The sequence below is a fragment of the Phyllobates terribilis genome, unplaced genomic scaffold (assembly GCF_046119375.1).
Source record: "Phyllobates terribilis strain yellow unplaced genomic scaffold, ASM4611937v1 Scaffold_4__5_contigs__length_816908805, whole genome shotgun sequence".
Classification (NCBI taxonomy): Eukaryota; Metazoa; Chordata; class Amphibia; order Anura; family Dendrobatidae; genus Phyllobates; species Phyllobates terribilis.
The window spans coordinates 815742473-815759465 of NW_027362764.1; the positions used below are offsets into that span (position 1 = coordinate 815742473).

At 47.6% G+C, this 16993-nt stretch overlaps 1 protein-coding gene across 3 annotated transcripts in view; it reads left to right on the top strand.

Moving 5' to 3' along the window:
* The window catches only part of LOC141266152 (microtubule-actin cross-linking factor 1, isoforms 6/7-like), a 368828-nt gene that overhangs the window by 339842 nt on the left and 11993 nt on the right, over positions 1-16993 (top strand). The gene's annotated exons all lie outside the window — the stretch shown is intronic.

Sequence of the window (16993 nt, forward strand, 5' to 3'; positions counted from 1 at the left end):
AGAGGGATCTATTATATAGAGACATTACACACAGAGGGATCTATTATATAGAGTCATTACACACAGAGGGATCTATTATATAGAGTCATTACACACAGAGCGATCTATTATATAGAGTCATTACACACAGAGGGATCTATTATATAGAGTCATTAAACGCAGAGGGATCTATTATATAGAGTCATTACACACAGAGGGATCTATTATATAGAGTCATTACACACAGAGCGATCTATTATATAGAGTCATTACACGCAGAGGGATCTATTACATAGAGACATTACACGCAGAGGGATCTATTATATAGAGCCATTACACGCAGAGGGATCTATTATATAGAGTCATTACACACAGAGGTTTCTATTATAGTCATTACACACAGAGGGATCTATTATATAGAGTCATTACACGCAGAGCGATCTATTATATAGAGTCATTACACACAGAGCGATCTATTATATAGAGTCATTACACACAGAGGGATCTATTATATAGAGTCATTACACGATGAGGGATCTATTATATAGAGTCATTACACGCAGAGGGATCTATTATATAGAGTCATTACACGCAGAGGGATCTATTATATATTCATTACACACAGAGCGATCTATTATATAGAGTCATTACACACAGAGTGATCTATTATATAGAGTCATTACACACAGAGCGATCTATTATATAGAGTCATTACACACAGAGGGATCTATTATATAGAGACATTACACACAGAGGGATCTATTATATAGAGTCATTACACACAGAGGGATTTATTATATTGAGTCATTACACACAGAGGGATCTATTATATTGAGTCGTTACACACAGAGGGATCTATTATATAGAGTCATTACACACAGAGGGATCTATTATATAGAGTCATTACACGCAGAGGGATCTATTATATAGAGCCATTACACACAGAGCGATCTATTATATAGAGTCATTACACGCAGGGGGATCTATTATATAGAGCCATTACACACAGAGGGATCTATTATATAGAGTCATTACACACAGAGGGATCTATTATATAGAGTCATTACACACAGAGGGATCTATTAGATAGTCATTACACGCAGAGCGATCTATTATATAGAGTCATTACACACAGAGGGATCTATTATATATAGTCATTACACACAGAGGGATCTATTATATAGAGTCATTACACACAGAGGGATCTATTATATAGAGTCATTACACACAGAGGGATCTATTATATAGAGTCATTACACACAGAGGGATCTATTATATAGTCATTACACGCAGAGGGATCTATTATATAGAGTCATTACACACAGAGGGATCTATTATATAGAGTCATTACACATAGAGGGATCTATTACATAGAGTCATTACACACAGAGTGATCTATTACATAGAGACATTACACACAGAGGGATCTATTACATGGAGTCATTACACACAGAGGGATCTATTATATAGAGTCATTACACACAGAGGGATCTATTATATAGAGTCATTACACGCAGAGGGATCTATTATATATTCATTACACACAGAGCGATCTATTATATAGAGTCATTACACACAGAGGGATCTATTATATAGAGTCATTACACACAGAGGGATCTATTATATAGAGTCATTACACGCAGAGGGATCTATTATATATTCATTACACACAGAGCGATCTATTATATAGAGTCATTACACACAGAGGGATCTATTATATAGAGTCATTACACACAGAGGGATCTATTATATAGAGTCATTACACGCAGAGGGATCTATTATATAGAGCCATTACACACAGAGTAATCTATTATATAGAGTCATTACACACAGAGGGATCTATTATATAGAGTCATTACACATAGAGGGATCTATTACATAGTCATTACACACTGAGGGATCTATTATATAGAGTCATTACACACAGAGTGATCTATTACATAGAGACATTACACACAGAGGGATCTATTACATGGAGTCATTGCACACAGAGGGATCTATTATATAGAGTCATTACACACAGAGGGATCTATTATATAGGGTCATTACACACAGAGGGATCTATTATATAGCGTCATTACACACAGGGGGATCTATTATATAGAGTCATTACACACAGAGGGATCTATTATATAGAGTCATTACACACAGAGGGATCTATTATATAGAGTCATTACACATAGAGGGATCTATTACATAGAGTCATTACACACAGAGTGATCTATTACATAGAGACATTACACACAGAGGGATCTATTACATGGAGTCATTACACACAGAGGGATCTATTATATAGAGTCATTACACACAGAGGGATCTATTATATAGAGTCATTACACGCAGAGGGATCTATTATATATTCATTACACACAGAGCGATCTATTATATAGAGTCATTACACACAGAGGGATCTATTATATAGAGTCATTACACACAGAGGGATCTATTATATAAAGTCATTACACGCAGAGGGATCTATTATATATTCATTACACACAGAGCGATCTATAATATAGAGTCATTACACACAGAGGGATCTATTATATAGAGTCATTACACACAGAGGGATCTATTATATAGAGTCATTACACGCAGAGGGATCTATTATATAGAGCCATTACACACAGAGGGATCTATTATATAGAGTCATTACACATAGAGGGATCTATTACATAGTCATTACACACTGAGGGATCTATTATATAGAGTCATTACACATAGAGTGATCTATTACATAGAGACATTACACACAGAGGGATCTATTACATGGAGTCATTACACACAGAGGGATCTATTATATAGAGTCATTACACACAGAGGGATCTATTATATAGAGTCATTACACACAGAGGAATCTATTATATAGAGTCATTACACACAGAGGGATCTATTATATAGGGTCATTACACACAGAGGGATCTATTATATAGCGTCATTACACACAGAGGGATCTATTATATAGAGTCATTACACGCAGAGGGATCTATTATATAGAGTCATTACACACAGAGCGATCTATTATATAGAGTCATTACACGCAGAGGGATCTATTACATAGAGACATTACACGCAGAGGGATCTATTACATGGAGTCATTACACACAGAGTGATCTATTATATAGAGTCATTACACAAAGAGGGATCTATTATAGAGTCATTACACGCAGAGCGATCTATTATATAGAGTCATTACACGCAGAGGGATCTATTATATACAGTCATTACACGCAGAGGGATCTATTATATATTCATTACACACAGAGCGATCTATTATATAGAGCCATTACACACAGAGCGATCTATTACATAGAGTCATTACACACAGAGTGATCTATTATATAGTCATTACACGCAGAGTGATCTATTATATAGAGTCATTACACACAGAGGGATCTATTATATAGAGTCATTACACACAGAGGGATCTATTACATAGAGTCATTACACACAGAGTGATCTATTACATAGAGACATTGCACACAGAGGGATCTATTATATAGAGTCATTACACACAGAGGGATCTATTATATAGAGTCATTACACGCAGAGGGATCTATTAGATAGTCATTACACGCAGAGCGATCTATTATATAGAGTCATTACACACAGAGGGATCTATTATATATAGTCATTACACACAGAGGGATCTATTATATAGAGTCATTACACACAGAGGGATCTATTATATAGAGTCATTACACACAGAGGGATCTATTATATAGAGTCATTACACACAGAGCGATCTATTATATAGTCATTACACGCAGAGGGATCTATTATATAGAGTCATTACACACAGAGTGATCTATTACATAGAGACATTACACACAGAGGGATCTATTACATGGAGTCATTACACACAGAGGGATCTATTATATAGAGTCATTACACACAGAGGGATCTATTATATAGTGTCATTACACACAGAGGGATCTATTATATAGAGTCATTACACACAGAGGGATCTATTATATAGAGTCATTACACACAGAGGGATCTATTATATAGGGTCATTACACACAGAGGGATCTATTATATAGCGTCATTACACACAGAGGGATCTATTATATAGAGTCATTACACGCAGAGGGATCTATTATATAGAGTCATTACACGCAGAGGGATCTATTATATATTCATTACACACAGAGCGATCTATTATATAGAGTCATTACACGCAGAGGGATCTATTACATAGAGACATTACACGCAGAGGGATCTATTACATGGAGTCATTACACACAGAGTGATCTATTATATAGAGTCATTACACAAAGGGATCTATTATAGAGTCATTACACACAGAGTGATCTATTATATAGAGTCATTACACAAAGAGGGATCTATTATAGAGTCATTACACACAGAGGGATCTATTTTATAGAGTCATTACACGCAGAGGGATCTATTATATAGAGTCATTACACGCAGAGGGATCTATTATATAGAGTCATTACACACAGAGGGATCTATTATATAGAGTCATTACACACAGAGGGATCTATTATATAGAGTCATTACACACAGCGATCTATTATATAGAGTCTTACACGCAGAGCGATCTATTATATAGAGTCATTACACACAGAGCGATCTATTATATAGTGTCATTACACGCAGAGGGATCTATTATATACAGTCATTATACGCAGAGGGATCTATTATATAGAGTCATTACACGCAGAGGGATCTATTATATACAGTCATTACACGCAGAGGGATCTATTATATATTCATTACACACAGAGCGATCTATTATATAGAGCCATTACACACAGAGCGATCTATTACATAGAGTCATTACACACAGAGTGATCTATTATATAGAGTCATTACACGCAGAGTGATCTATTATATAGAGTCATTACACACAGAGGGATCTATTATATAGAGTCATTACACACAGAGGGATCTATTACATAGAGTCATTACACACAGAGTGATCTATTACATAGAGACATTGCACACAGAGGGATCTATTACATGGAGTCATTACACACAGAGGGATCTATTATATAGAGTCATTACACACAGAGGGATCTATTATATAGAGTCATTACACAGAGCGATCTATTATATAGAGTCATTACACACAGAGGGATCTATTATATAGAGTCATTACACGCAGAGGGATCTATTATATATTCATTACACACAGAGCGATCTATTAAATAGAGTCATTACACACAGCGGGATCTATTATATAGAGTCATTACACACAGAGGGATCTATTATATAGAGTCATTACACGCAGAGGGATCTATTATATAGAGTCATTACACACAGAGCGATCTATTATATAGAGTCATTACTCACAGAGGGATCTATTAGATAGAGTCATTACACACAGAGGGATCTATTTTATAGAGTCATTACACGCAGAGGGATCTATTACATAGAGACATTACACGCAGAGGGATTTATTAAATGTAGTCATTACACACAGAGTGATCTATTATATAGAGTCATTACACACAGAGGGATCTATTATAGTCATTACACACAGAGGGATCTATTATATAGAGTCATTACACACAGAGGGATCTATTATAGTCATTACACACAGAGGGATCTATTATATAGAGTCATTACACACAGCGATCTATTATATAGAGTCATTACACGCAGAGCGATCTATTATATAGAGTCATTACACGCAGAGGGATCTATTATATAGAGTCATTACACAGAGGGATCTATTATGTATAGACATTACACACAGAGGGATCTATTATATAGAGACATTACACACAGAGGGATCTATTATATAGAGACATTACACACAGGGATCTATTATATAGAGACTTTACACACAGAGTGATCTATTATATAGAGTCATTACACACAGAGTGATCTATTATATAGAGTCATTACACACAGAGGGACCTATTATAGTCATTACACACAGAGGGATCTATTATATAGAGTCATTACACACAGAGCGATCTATTATATAGAGTCATTACACACAGCGATATATTATATAGAGTCATTACACGCAGAGCGATCTATTATATAGAGTCATTACACACAGAGGGATCTATTATGTATAGACATTACACACAGAGGGATCTATTATATAGAGTCATTACACACAGAGGGATCTATTATATAGAGTCATTACACGCAGAGCGATCTATTATATAGAGTCATTACACACCGAGCGATCAATTATATAGAGTCATTACACACAGAGGGATCTATTATATAGAGTCATTACACACAGAGGGATCTATTATATAGAGTCATTACACACAGAGGGATCTATTATATAGAGACATTACACACAGAGGGATCTATTATATAGAGTCATTACACACAGAGGGATCTATTATATAGAGTCATTACACACAGAGGGATCTATTATATAGAGTCATTACACACAGAGGGATCTATTATATAGAGTCATTACACACAGAGGGATCTATTATATAGAGTCATTACACACAGAGGGATCTATTATATAGAGTCATTACACACAGAGGGATCTATTATATAGAGACATTACACACAGAGGGATCTATTATATAGAGTCATTACACACAGAGGGATCTATTATATAGAGACATTACACACAGAGGGATCTATTATATAGCGTCATTACACACAGAGGGATCTATTATATAGAGTCATTACACACAGAGGGATCTGTTTCACCACCTTGTCTCGGATCTTGTCAACCCTATAGAGTAAATCTTGGTTGACCACCATGCGTGGAACAATCGTCTCTGCACCCGGTTGCTGAGCCACCCCATTTACCTCTATTACCCTTTCCCGTACCCGGGTCAGGGTAGGCTCCTGCAGCTGAGCTGTCCCAAATGCTCCCTGGGACACTTCTAGCTCTGGGATTGATGGGGTCTCCTCGACTTCTCCTGCCAATACCTCTAGAGGAAACCTATCGGGGTTACACTCTGGCCCTAGGTTGGCGACTCCTATGGCAGGTATCCCTGACTCGGGATCTTCGGCCTGAGCACCTGGACACATCTTTATTCTGGGAGGGTTAATCTTTATTTCCCAGAAGGACCAAAACAGGGGTAAGTCTCTGTAGCATCGGCGTCTCTGCCCCGTTCTAGGCAGAGACGCCGTCCCTCTCACCTCCCCGCTCCTGGCGCGGCGTCCTCCAGCGCTTCTCCTCCCGCTGCTTCCGGCACGCGCTCCTTCCCCGGCAGTGTGCTTAGGGCGCGCGCGCGCGCGCTCCCCCTCTCTTAAAGGGACCGCGCGCGTCGTCCTAAGGAGTCCCCGGCCAATTGCCGGAGGACCTCCCATATAAAAGGCACCTCCTCCAAAATGGAGGTGCCCGAGCAATGTTGTTGCACTGTTCACTACTCTGCTTAAGCCCTCAGGTCCCGTTGCCAGTTACCTGCCAGATACCTGCCAGATTCCTGCCAGTCTGCTGTCTAATTCCTGCCTGATATCCTGCTACCTGCCTGCTAGCCTGAGGTCCGACGGTCTGCCTTCCAACTTCTGTCAGTCTGTCTAAGGACCAGCCTGCCCGCTCACCTGGGAGCGCACATCTTCTACCTGCCTGCTTTCCTGAGGTCCGACGGTCTGCCTTCCAACTCCTGTCAGTCTGTCTAAGGACCAGCTTGCCCGCTCACCTGGGAGTGCTCTTCTGCTGCCTGTCTGCTAGCCTACCAGGAGGCTCTGCCGGCACGTGCTGTGACCACCCGCCTGTCCAGAGACTCCTGCCCGCTCACCTGGGAGCGCTCATCTGCTACCTGTCTGTTGGTCTTCCTAGAGGCTCCGCCGTCACATGCTGTGACCACCCGATTATCCAGAGACTCTCACCTGCTCACCTGGGAGCTCACGTCTATCATCTGCCGCCACAGGTCGTACCAATCCTTTACCCAGAGACTGCCCCGGTCACTTGCCGTGACCTCCTGCCCGTTCATTCAGAGACTGTCCCGGTCACCTGCTGTGACTGCCTGCCCGTCTAACCTGGTCGCCACCCGCTCCCTTACAAGGACCGCCCCCTTGTATAGTAGCTCAGAGGTTCCGCCTCCCAGACCCGTTACAGTTTGCTCGGGCCATGGAACCCGGTGGCACCCAAGCTCCCTCGCTCTCGGACCTGTGTCATGAACTGTCCCGTCAGAGGTCCCAACAGGAGTCCATCCTGGGTCACCTGCGGAATGTCAATTCTCGCCTGGACACTCTGACTGCTCTGCCTGCAACCACCGCCAGTGCCATGACTCGCAATCCGGCAGCTCCACTGCCCACTAATACCATGGTATCCTACCCCGGACCCCGGCTTTCTGCACCTCCTCGTTTCGGAGGCGACTCCGCCCAGGCTCGGGGCTTCATAAATCAGTGCACCCTGCACTTTGAACTCCTGTCTCACCAGTTTAACTCCGACCGGGCCAAAATTGCCTTCATCATGTCCCATCTCACCGGAGAGGCCCTGGCCTGGCTAAATCCTCTATGGGAGAAAGGAGACCCCCTGGTGTCCGACTTGCCTGCCTTTCTCACGGCTTTCCGGAAAGTCTTCGACGAACCCGGACGGAAGACCTCATCCGCATCATCTCTGCTACGCCTCCGTCAGGGAAGTCTCACCGTGGGCCAATATGCCATACGGTTCCGTACCCTTGCCTCGGAGCTGGCCTGGGATAATGACGCTCTGGTTTCCGTCTTCTGGGAGGGTCTGTCCGGCCGTATTAAAGATGAACTTGCCGGTCGGGACATTCCTACCACTCTCGATGACCTAATAACTCTTGCCACCCGGATTAACCTGCGGTTCCAGGAGCGTGCCAAAGAGGTCACCCGTGAGAGGAGGTTTCCACGTCTAGCTCCTACTTTTCAGAAACCCGTCACTCCCTCCGTCTCTCCTCAGCTACACTCTCCTGAGCCTATGCAGGTCGACCAGACCAAGATGGTCGGTTCTCGCCAAGAATCTCGCCGAGCCGAGGGAAGCTGTTTCTATTGTGGCAGTATGAAGCACTTCATCCGTTCCTGCCCGGAAAAGCCGGGAAACGCCAGTGTCTAGGACCACTCGGAGAGGTCGTCCTAGACAAAAGTAAGCCCTCTCCGTCTCTGACCTTACCGGTCTCTATTGCTTGGGGAAAAAATCGTCTCTTTGAACTCGCCCATCTGGATTCTGGAGCTGCTGGAAACCTCATCTCCCAGTCTCTGGTAGAGAGATACCATATTCCCACCAAGTCCCTGGCTGAACCATTGTCAGTCGCCTCCGTGGATGGAAGACTTCTCTCGGAGACCATCCTGCTCGTCTCCGAACCCATAACCCTGCAGGTGGGAATGCTGCACTCTGAGGAGATCTCATTCCATGTGCTGTCCGGACTTTCTCACTCCCTGTTGCTAGGTTTACCTTGGCTCCAGACACATGAACCCGTATTGAACTGGCGGTCCGGTGAAGTACTCCGATGGGGTCCTGACTGCCATAGGACCTGCCTGGTCCCGGTCCGTCCACTTCGCCCTCAGCCTACTCCAGCTAACTTACCTGGTCTCCCGGCTCCCTACTGGCCCTATGCGGACGTCTTCGGTAAGAAGGAAGCTGAGACGTTGCCACCCCATAGGCCATACGATTGCCCGATTGACCTGGTACCTGGCACCACTCCTCCCCGTGGGCGTATCTACCCGTTGTCTGCAGCCGAGACCCGAGCCATGTCTGAGTACATTGAAGAGAATCTGGCTAGGGGATTTATCCGAAAATCTACTTCCCCGGCTGGAGCCGGATTCTTCTTTGTCAAAAAGAAAGACGGCTCGCTACGTCCCTGTATTGACTACAGAGGACTCAATCTCATCACGGTAAAAAACAAATATCCCCTGCCACTCATCTCCGAATTGTTTGACCGTCTCAAGGGCGCCAGGATCTTCTCCAAGCTGGATCTACGAGGAGCGTATAATCTGGTCCGTATCCGTCAAGGAGACGAGTGGAAGACGGCATTCAATACCCGGGACGGTCACTACGAGTACCTTGTGATGCCCTTCGGTCTCTGTAATGCTCCCGCGGTCTTTCAGGAACTAGTCAACGACATCTTCCGTGACCTCCTGTACTCCTGCGTAGTGGTATACCTGGACGATATCTTGGTCTTCTCTCCGGATCTCCCCACACACCGGAGGGATGTTCGTCAGGTCCTGCTTAGGCTTCGGCAGAACCACCTTTACGCCAAATACGAGAAGTGCCTCTTCGATCAGACCTCCCTTCCGTTCTTGGGCTATGTCATCTCCCAAACAGGTCTGCAAATGGATCCCGAGAAGCTCTCTTCCGTTCTAAAATGGCCTCGTCCTGAAGGTTTGAAGGCGATACAGCGATTCCTGGGCTTCGCTAATTATTATCGTCTTTTCATCCCACACTTCTCGTCTCGGACTGCTCCCATATCTGCACTTACCCGTAAGGGGGCTAACCCCAGTGTAACGGGTCTGGGAGGCGGAACCTCTGAGCTACTATACAAGGGGGCGGACCTTGTAAGGGAGCGGGTGGCAACCAGGGATGACGGGCAGGCAGTCACAGCAGGTGACCGGGACAGTCTCTGAGAGAACGGGCTGGAGGTCACGGCAAGTGACCGGGCAGTCTCTAGATGAACGGGCAGGGGGTCACGGCAAGTGATCGGGGCAGTCTCTGGAAGAACGGGCAGGGAGTTACGGCAAGCGACCGGGGCAGTCTCTGGGTAAAGGGTAGGTACGACCTGTGATGGCAGAGCCTCCGGGTAGGCTAGCAGGCAGGTGGTAGATGTGTGCTCCCAGGTGAGCAAGCGAGAGTCTCTGGAATGGTAGGTGGTCACAACACGTGACGGCGAAGCCTCCAGGTAGGCTAGCAGGCAGGTAACAGGTGGGCGCTCCCAGGTGAGCGGGCAGGAGTCTCTGGAAAGGCAGATGGTCACAGCACGTGACGGCGGAGCCTCCAGGTAGGCAAGCAGGCAGGTAACTGATGTGCGCTCCCAGGTGAGCGGGCAAGCTGGTCCATAGACAGACTGACAGGAGTTGGAAGGCAGACCGTCGGACCTCAGGCTAGCAGGCAGGTAGCAGACGTGCGCTCCCGGGTGAGCGGGCAAGCTGGTCCTTAGACAGACTGACTGGAGTTGGAAGGCAGACCGTCGGACCTCAGGCTGGCAGGCAGGTGACTGGATATCAGGCAGGACAAAGACAGCAAGCTGGCAGGAATCTGGCAGGTAACTGGCAACGGGACCTGAGGGCTGAAGCACAGGTGAGACACAGTGCAAACAACATTGCTCGGGCACCTCCATTTTGGAGGAGGTGCCTTTTATATGGGAGGTCCCCCGGCAATTGGCCGGGGACTCCTTAGGACGGCGCGCGCGCGCCCTAAGCACACTGCCAGGGAAGGAGCGCGCGCCGGAAGCAGCGGGGAGAGCAGCGCTGGAGGACGCCGTGCCAGGAGCGGGGAGGTGAGAGGGATGGCATCTCTGCCTAGAACGGGGCAGAGACGCCGATGCTACACCCAGGACATGGTCGCCTGAAGCCGAGGAGGCCTTCCTTTCCCTAAAGAAAGCCTTCGCCTCTGCTCCCGTCCTGCACCGTCCGGACTGTAATAAACAATTCTACCTGGAGGTTGATGCCTCCGGAGCCGGAGCGGTGCTCACCCAGAAGTCTTCTACCGGGAGAATGGTAACGTGCGGCTTCTTCTCCAAAATCTTCTCCTCGTCGGAGCGCAACTACTCCATTGGAGACCGGGAATTGCTAGCCATCAAATTGGCACTGGGAGAGTGGCGCTATCTGCTTGAAGGGGCTCTCTACCCGGTAATTATCTACACGGATCACAAAAACCTGGCATATCTCCAAAATGCCCAGAGACTCAATCCTCGCCAGGCCCGGTGGTCGTTGTTTTTTGCCCGCTTCGACTTCATTCTTCATTTCCGTCCGGTGGACAAGAACGTCAAAGCTGATGCCTTGTCCCGGTCCTTCCTGTCCTCCGATCAAGAGGAGGAGCCTACGCACATCATCGACTCCTCCAAGGTGATGAATGTGGCCCCCTTGGATCTGACTCGTCTTCCACCCGGTAAGACGTTCGTAGCTGTGCCAGATCGGGAGAGGGTTCTTCGCTGGGGACATTCTTCTAAACTAGCTGGCCATGCTGGCCAAAAGAAGACCTTCCAACTTATTACCCGGCATTACTGGTGGCCTACCCTGCGTAAGGACGTGGTAGACTTCGTCGCGGCCTGTTCATCCTGTGCCCGTAACAAAGTTCCCCGACATCTACCTGCCGGCCATCTCCTGCCCCTTCCCGTACCTGCTGCTCCTTGGCAACACATCGCTATGGACTTTATCACCGACCTTCCAGTTTCTGCCAGTTGTACTGTCATTTGGGTTGTCGCTGACCGTTTTTCTAAGATGGCCCACTTCATTCCCCTGCCTGGTCTTCCGTCTGCACCCGAGCTGGCTAAAGACTTTATCCGCCACATCTTCCGTCTCCATGGTCTGCCCCTCCACATCGTGTCGGATCGTGGGGTTCAGTTCACCTCTCGCTTCTGGAGAGCCACATGTAAGCTGCTGGACATTACCCTGGATTTCTCCTCCGCTTACCACCCTCAGTCCAATGGTCAAGTGGAGCGGATCAATCAGATCTTGTCCAGCTACCTCCGGCACTTCGTTGATGCTCACCACTCGGACTGGGTGGACCTCCTACCATGGGCCGAGTTCTCTTATAACAACCATGAGAGCGAGTCCTCTTCCAAATCCCCGTTCTTTATAGTTGGTGGCCAACATCCCCGGATTCCACTTCCTGTCTCCGTTTCTGTGGACAACCCTGCTGCGGAGTCTCTTGTCAGCGAATTTTCTACTATTTGGGAGAGCACCAGGTCCGCTCTTCTTCTCTCCTCTGAGCGGATGAAGAGATATGCTGATAAGAGACGTCTGGATCCGCCCCAATTCCATCCGGGAGACAAGGTTTGGCTCTCATCCAAACATGTGCGGCTCAAAGTACCCTCCTACAAGTTGGGTCCTCGATTCATCGGCCCCTTCGAAGTCCTCAGGCAAATTAACCCTGTGGCCTACAAATTAAAACTCCCGGCCACCCTACGGATCCCCAACTCCTTCCACGTATCTCTCCTCAAACCCGTTGTCTTTAACTTTTTTTCCAAAAATCCAGGTGCCCCTCCTGCTCCAGCGGTTTCCGCTGATGACATCTTTGAGGTAGAGAGTATTCTGGCCTCCAAGAGGGTAAGAGGAAAAACCTTTTTTCTGGTAGATTGGAAGGGGTTTGGTCCTGAGGAGAGAACTTGGGAACCCAGGGAGAACATCAACGCCCCGCTTCTCCTTGAGAAATTTCTTTCTGGCCAAAAAAAGAGGGGGCCTAAAGGGGGGGGTACTGTAGCATCGGCGTCTCTGCCCCGTTCTAGGCAGAGACGCCGTCCCTCTCACCTCCCCGCTCCTGGCGCGGCGTCCTCCAGCGCTTCTCCTCCCGCTGCTTCCGGCACGCGCTCCTTCCCCGGCAGTGTACTTAGGGCGCGCGTGCGCGCGCTCCCCCTCTCTTAAAGGGACCACGCGCGCCGTCCTAAGGAGTCCCCGGCCAATTGCCGGAGGACCTCCCATATAAAAGGCACCTCCTCCAAAATGGAGGTGCCCGAGCAATGTTGTAGCACTGTTCACTACTCTGCTTCAGCCCTCAGGTCCCGTTGCCAGTTACCTGCCAGATACCTGCCAGATTCCTGCCAGTCTGCTGTCTAATTCCTGCCTGATATCCTGCTACCTGCCTGCTAGCCTGAGGTCCGACGGTCTGCCTTCCAACTTCTGTCAGTCTGTCTAAGGACCAGCTTGCCCGCTCACCTGGGAGCGCTCATCTGCTGCCTGTCTGCTAGCCTACCTGGAGGCTCTGCCGTCACGTGCTGTGACCACCCGCCTGTCCAGAGACTCCTGCCCGCTCACCTGGGAGTGCTCATCTGCTACCTGTCTGTTGGTCTTCCTGGAGGCTCCGCCGTCACATGCTGTGACCACCCGATTATCCAGAGACTCTCGCCTGCTCACCTGGGAGCTCATGTCTATCATCTGCCGCCACAGGTCGTACCAATCCTTTACCCAGAGACTGCCCCGGTCACTTGCCGTGACCTCCTGCCCGTTCATCCAGAGACTGCCCCGGTCACTTGCCGTGACCTCCTGCCCGTTCATGCAGAGACTGCCCCGGTCACTTGCCGTGACCTCCTGCCCGTTCATTCAGAGACTGTCCCAGTCACCTGCTGTGACTGCCTGCCCGTCTACCCTGGTCGCCACCCGCTCCCTTACAAGGACCGCCCCCTTGTATAGTAGCTCAGAGGTTCCGCCTCCCAGATCCGTTACAGTCTCTAGCACAGTCCCGTAAGGAAGAGTCTTTACCACTCCGACCACATGTGTAACCTCTCCGCACGGAGTGGAATAGGTAACCTCCGCCGTCGGATACTCGTGGAGTTCGCCATGAATGCATATGACCCCGACCTTCCCCCGAGTGGGTTCTAACCCAGAGATCAATGACCCATGGACGAGGGTAACTAGGTTCCCTGAGTCCAAGAGAGCCTCCACTCGATGCCCATTAACGTGCACTTGGCACAGATGGAGTTTCCCTGTTGGACCGACAGGGTCTGCGGTTTAGACAGTCCGAGCATACATAGACAACCTGCGGTTAAACCCGCAGTCCATGGGTTCATCAGTCAGGGGGTAGTCGGCAGCCATATGTACTGGCCCTTTGCATTGTCAGCATCTAATAGCGGTGGCACCACTAGTCCCGGAGACCGATTTATGGAAAACTGGTCTCCTGCCACCCTTACTCTGGGGTACCCCCTCAGTATGGGCTCGGTTCTGACTGTCCCCAGCAGAGGGACGTGACCCTTTCCCAAGCTCCTGGGCTTGAAGGGGCCGGCGTGCCACTCGCATTGGGGCAGAGTCCCGTATGAAGTTCTGAGTGGCCATGTACCGCCTGGCTAACTACCTGGTCTAGAGTGCCCAGGTCGCCTTGCCCTACCCAATGCTATATAGCGGCTGGCAGAATTTTCACTAGCCAGTCGACCACCACCCTCTTCACCATCTGGGCCGGAGTCAAGGTCTCAGGCTGGAGCCACCTTTTAACTAGCTGCAGCAAGTCATATGCCTGAGACCTGGCTGGTCGGGCCTCCACGAAGGTCCATGAAAACACCTGTTGGGCTCTCACATATATATTAACCCCCAGTCGGGCAAGGATCTCACCTTTCAACTTCCCATAGTCCTGGGCATCCCCCCGACTGAGGTCAAAGTAGGCCTTCTGCTCGTCGCCCATCAGGAACGGAGCCACCACTTCAGCCTATTGGGAAGTTGGCAGGTTCTCCCGCTCCGCTGTGTGCTCATAGACGGTGAGGAAGGCTTCCACGTCGTCCTCCGGACTCCGCTTCCTCAATGCGGGACGGACCTTGTCCCGGGCCTCACGACATTCCGGGGTCGGCGATGGTGGCCTCTCTCGCAGAGCCGCAATCTACTGCACAATCAGTTCATTAGTGCGCTGCTGCTGCTGGTGGAACTGCTCCTGCTGTTGCTGCTGAGTGAGGACCAATTGCCTTAGCACTTCCTCCATTTTGTCTGCGGGCCTGGGCTGCAATGTGGCAGGCTTAATAACAGACATGCAGCTGGCGTTGGGGTATGCCTCAGTTCACACTGTCCGCATTCTCCACCATACTGTAGTGCGGCGGTGTTCACACTGTGCGGTAATGAGGCAGTGACCGAAGGAAAGTCCAACTTAAACGGCTTTATTTGGCAAAAACTCACAACGCAAAAGCAGTTCTCCGGATCGCAGCCGGGATATCCACACAGTCCGTGTAACCCTGTTGACGTGGGAAACGGACACGCCGTGTCACTTAGGGTGCGTCAGATACGATGCCTTCACAGGCTTGTGTTCAGCCTCACACAAGCTCGCAGAGCTTCCTGCTATGCTCCTAGCAATCCCAATACTGACACACCAAAAACCTTTACTGTAGGTCTTTAAAAGGAATCTGTGGCCATGAACCACTTGTAAGACCCGGGCTGGAGGGAGTGGACCGCCCCACTGCCATCCTGTAGTCCACTCCAAGAATAAAAGCCCATGCCGGGTTTTCTTAAATCCAACTTAGCCAAATAGCTTGACTGAGTGCAAACGTTATTTTTATTCTGTACTGCAATCACAGCTGTGTCTGTGATAGAAATGCACTGCAGCGGGTTCAATATGTTTCCATGCACATCCTAGGAGACACATACCGTCCCTCGCATATGATCCCTCTCACTGCCTCACAATGTATATATTCATCTTTTACATGTTAAAAATTACAAAATTTACCCATGCAAAAGTTTGTGCCCCCGGCATGGTCAGTACCAAGTAGCGCCCCCTTTTGCAGTATCACAGCTTGTAAACGCGTTTTGCAGCCAGACAAGAGTCTTTCAGTTCTTGTTTGAAATTTTCATCCGTTCTTCCTTGGAGAATTCCTCCAGATCTGTGAGATTCCTGGGGCGTCTTGCATCTGCTGCTATTTTGAGGTCTAGCCACAGATTTTCAATGATGTTCAGATCAGGGGACTGTGAGGGCCATTGTAAAACCTTCAGCTTGTGTCTTCTGAGGTCGTCTATTGTGGATTGTGACGTGTGTTTAGGATCATTATCTATTTGTAGAATCATTCTCTTCAGCTTCAGCTTTTTTACAGATGGTGATATGTTTGCATCAAGAATTTGTTTAAATTTCATTGAATCCATTCTTCCCTCTAACCGTGAAATGTTCCCCGTGCCATTGGCTGCAACACAACCCCAGAGCATGATTGATCCTCCCCCATGCTTAATGGTTGGCAGGATGTTCTCCTGTAATCCTGTGCCCTTTTATCTCAACACATACCTTTCATCTTTGTGGCCACAGACTTCTGTTTTACCCTCTTGGATCCACAGGACTTGATACAAAATGCATCCGGCTTGTTTAGATTTTCTTTTGCACTTCTGAGGCTGAATTTTATGGTGAGGACGCAGGAGGGGTTTTCTTCTGATGACTCTTCCATGAAGGCCATATTTGTGCAGGTGTCTCTGAGCAGTAGAACAATGGACCACAACTCCAGAGTCTGATAAATCTTTCTGAAGGTCTTCTGCAGTCGAG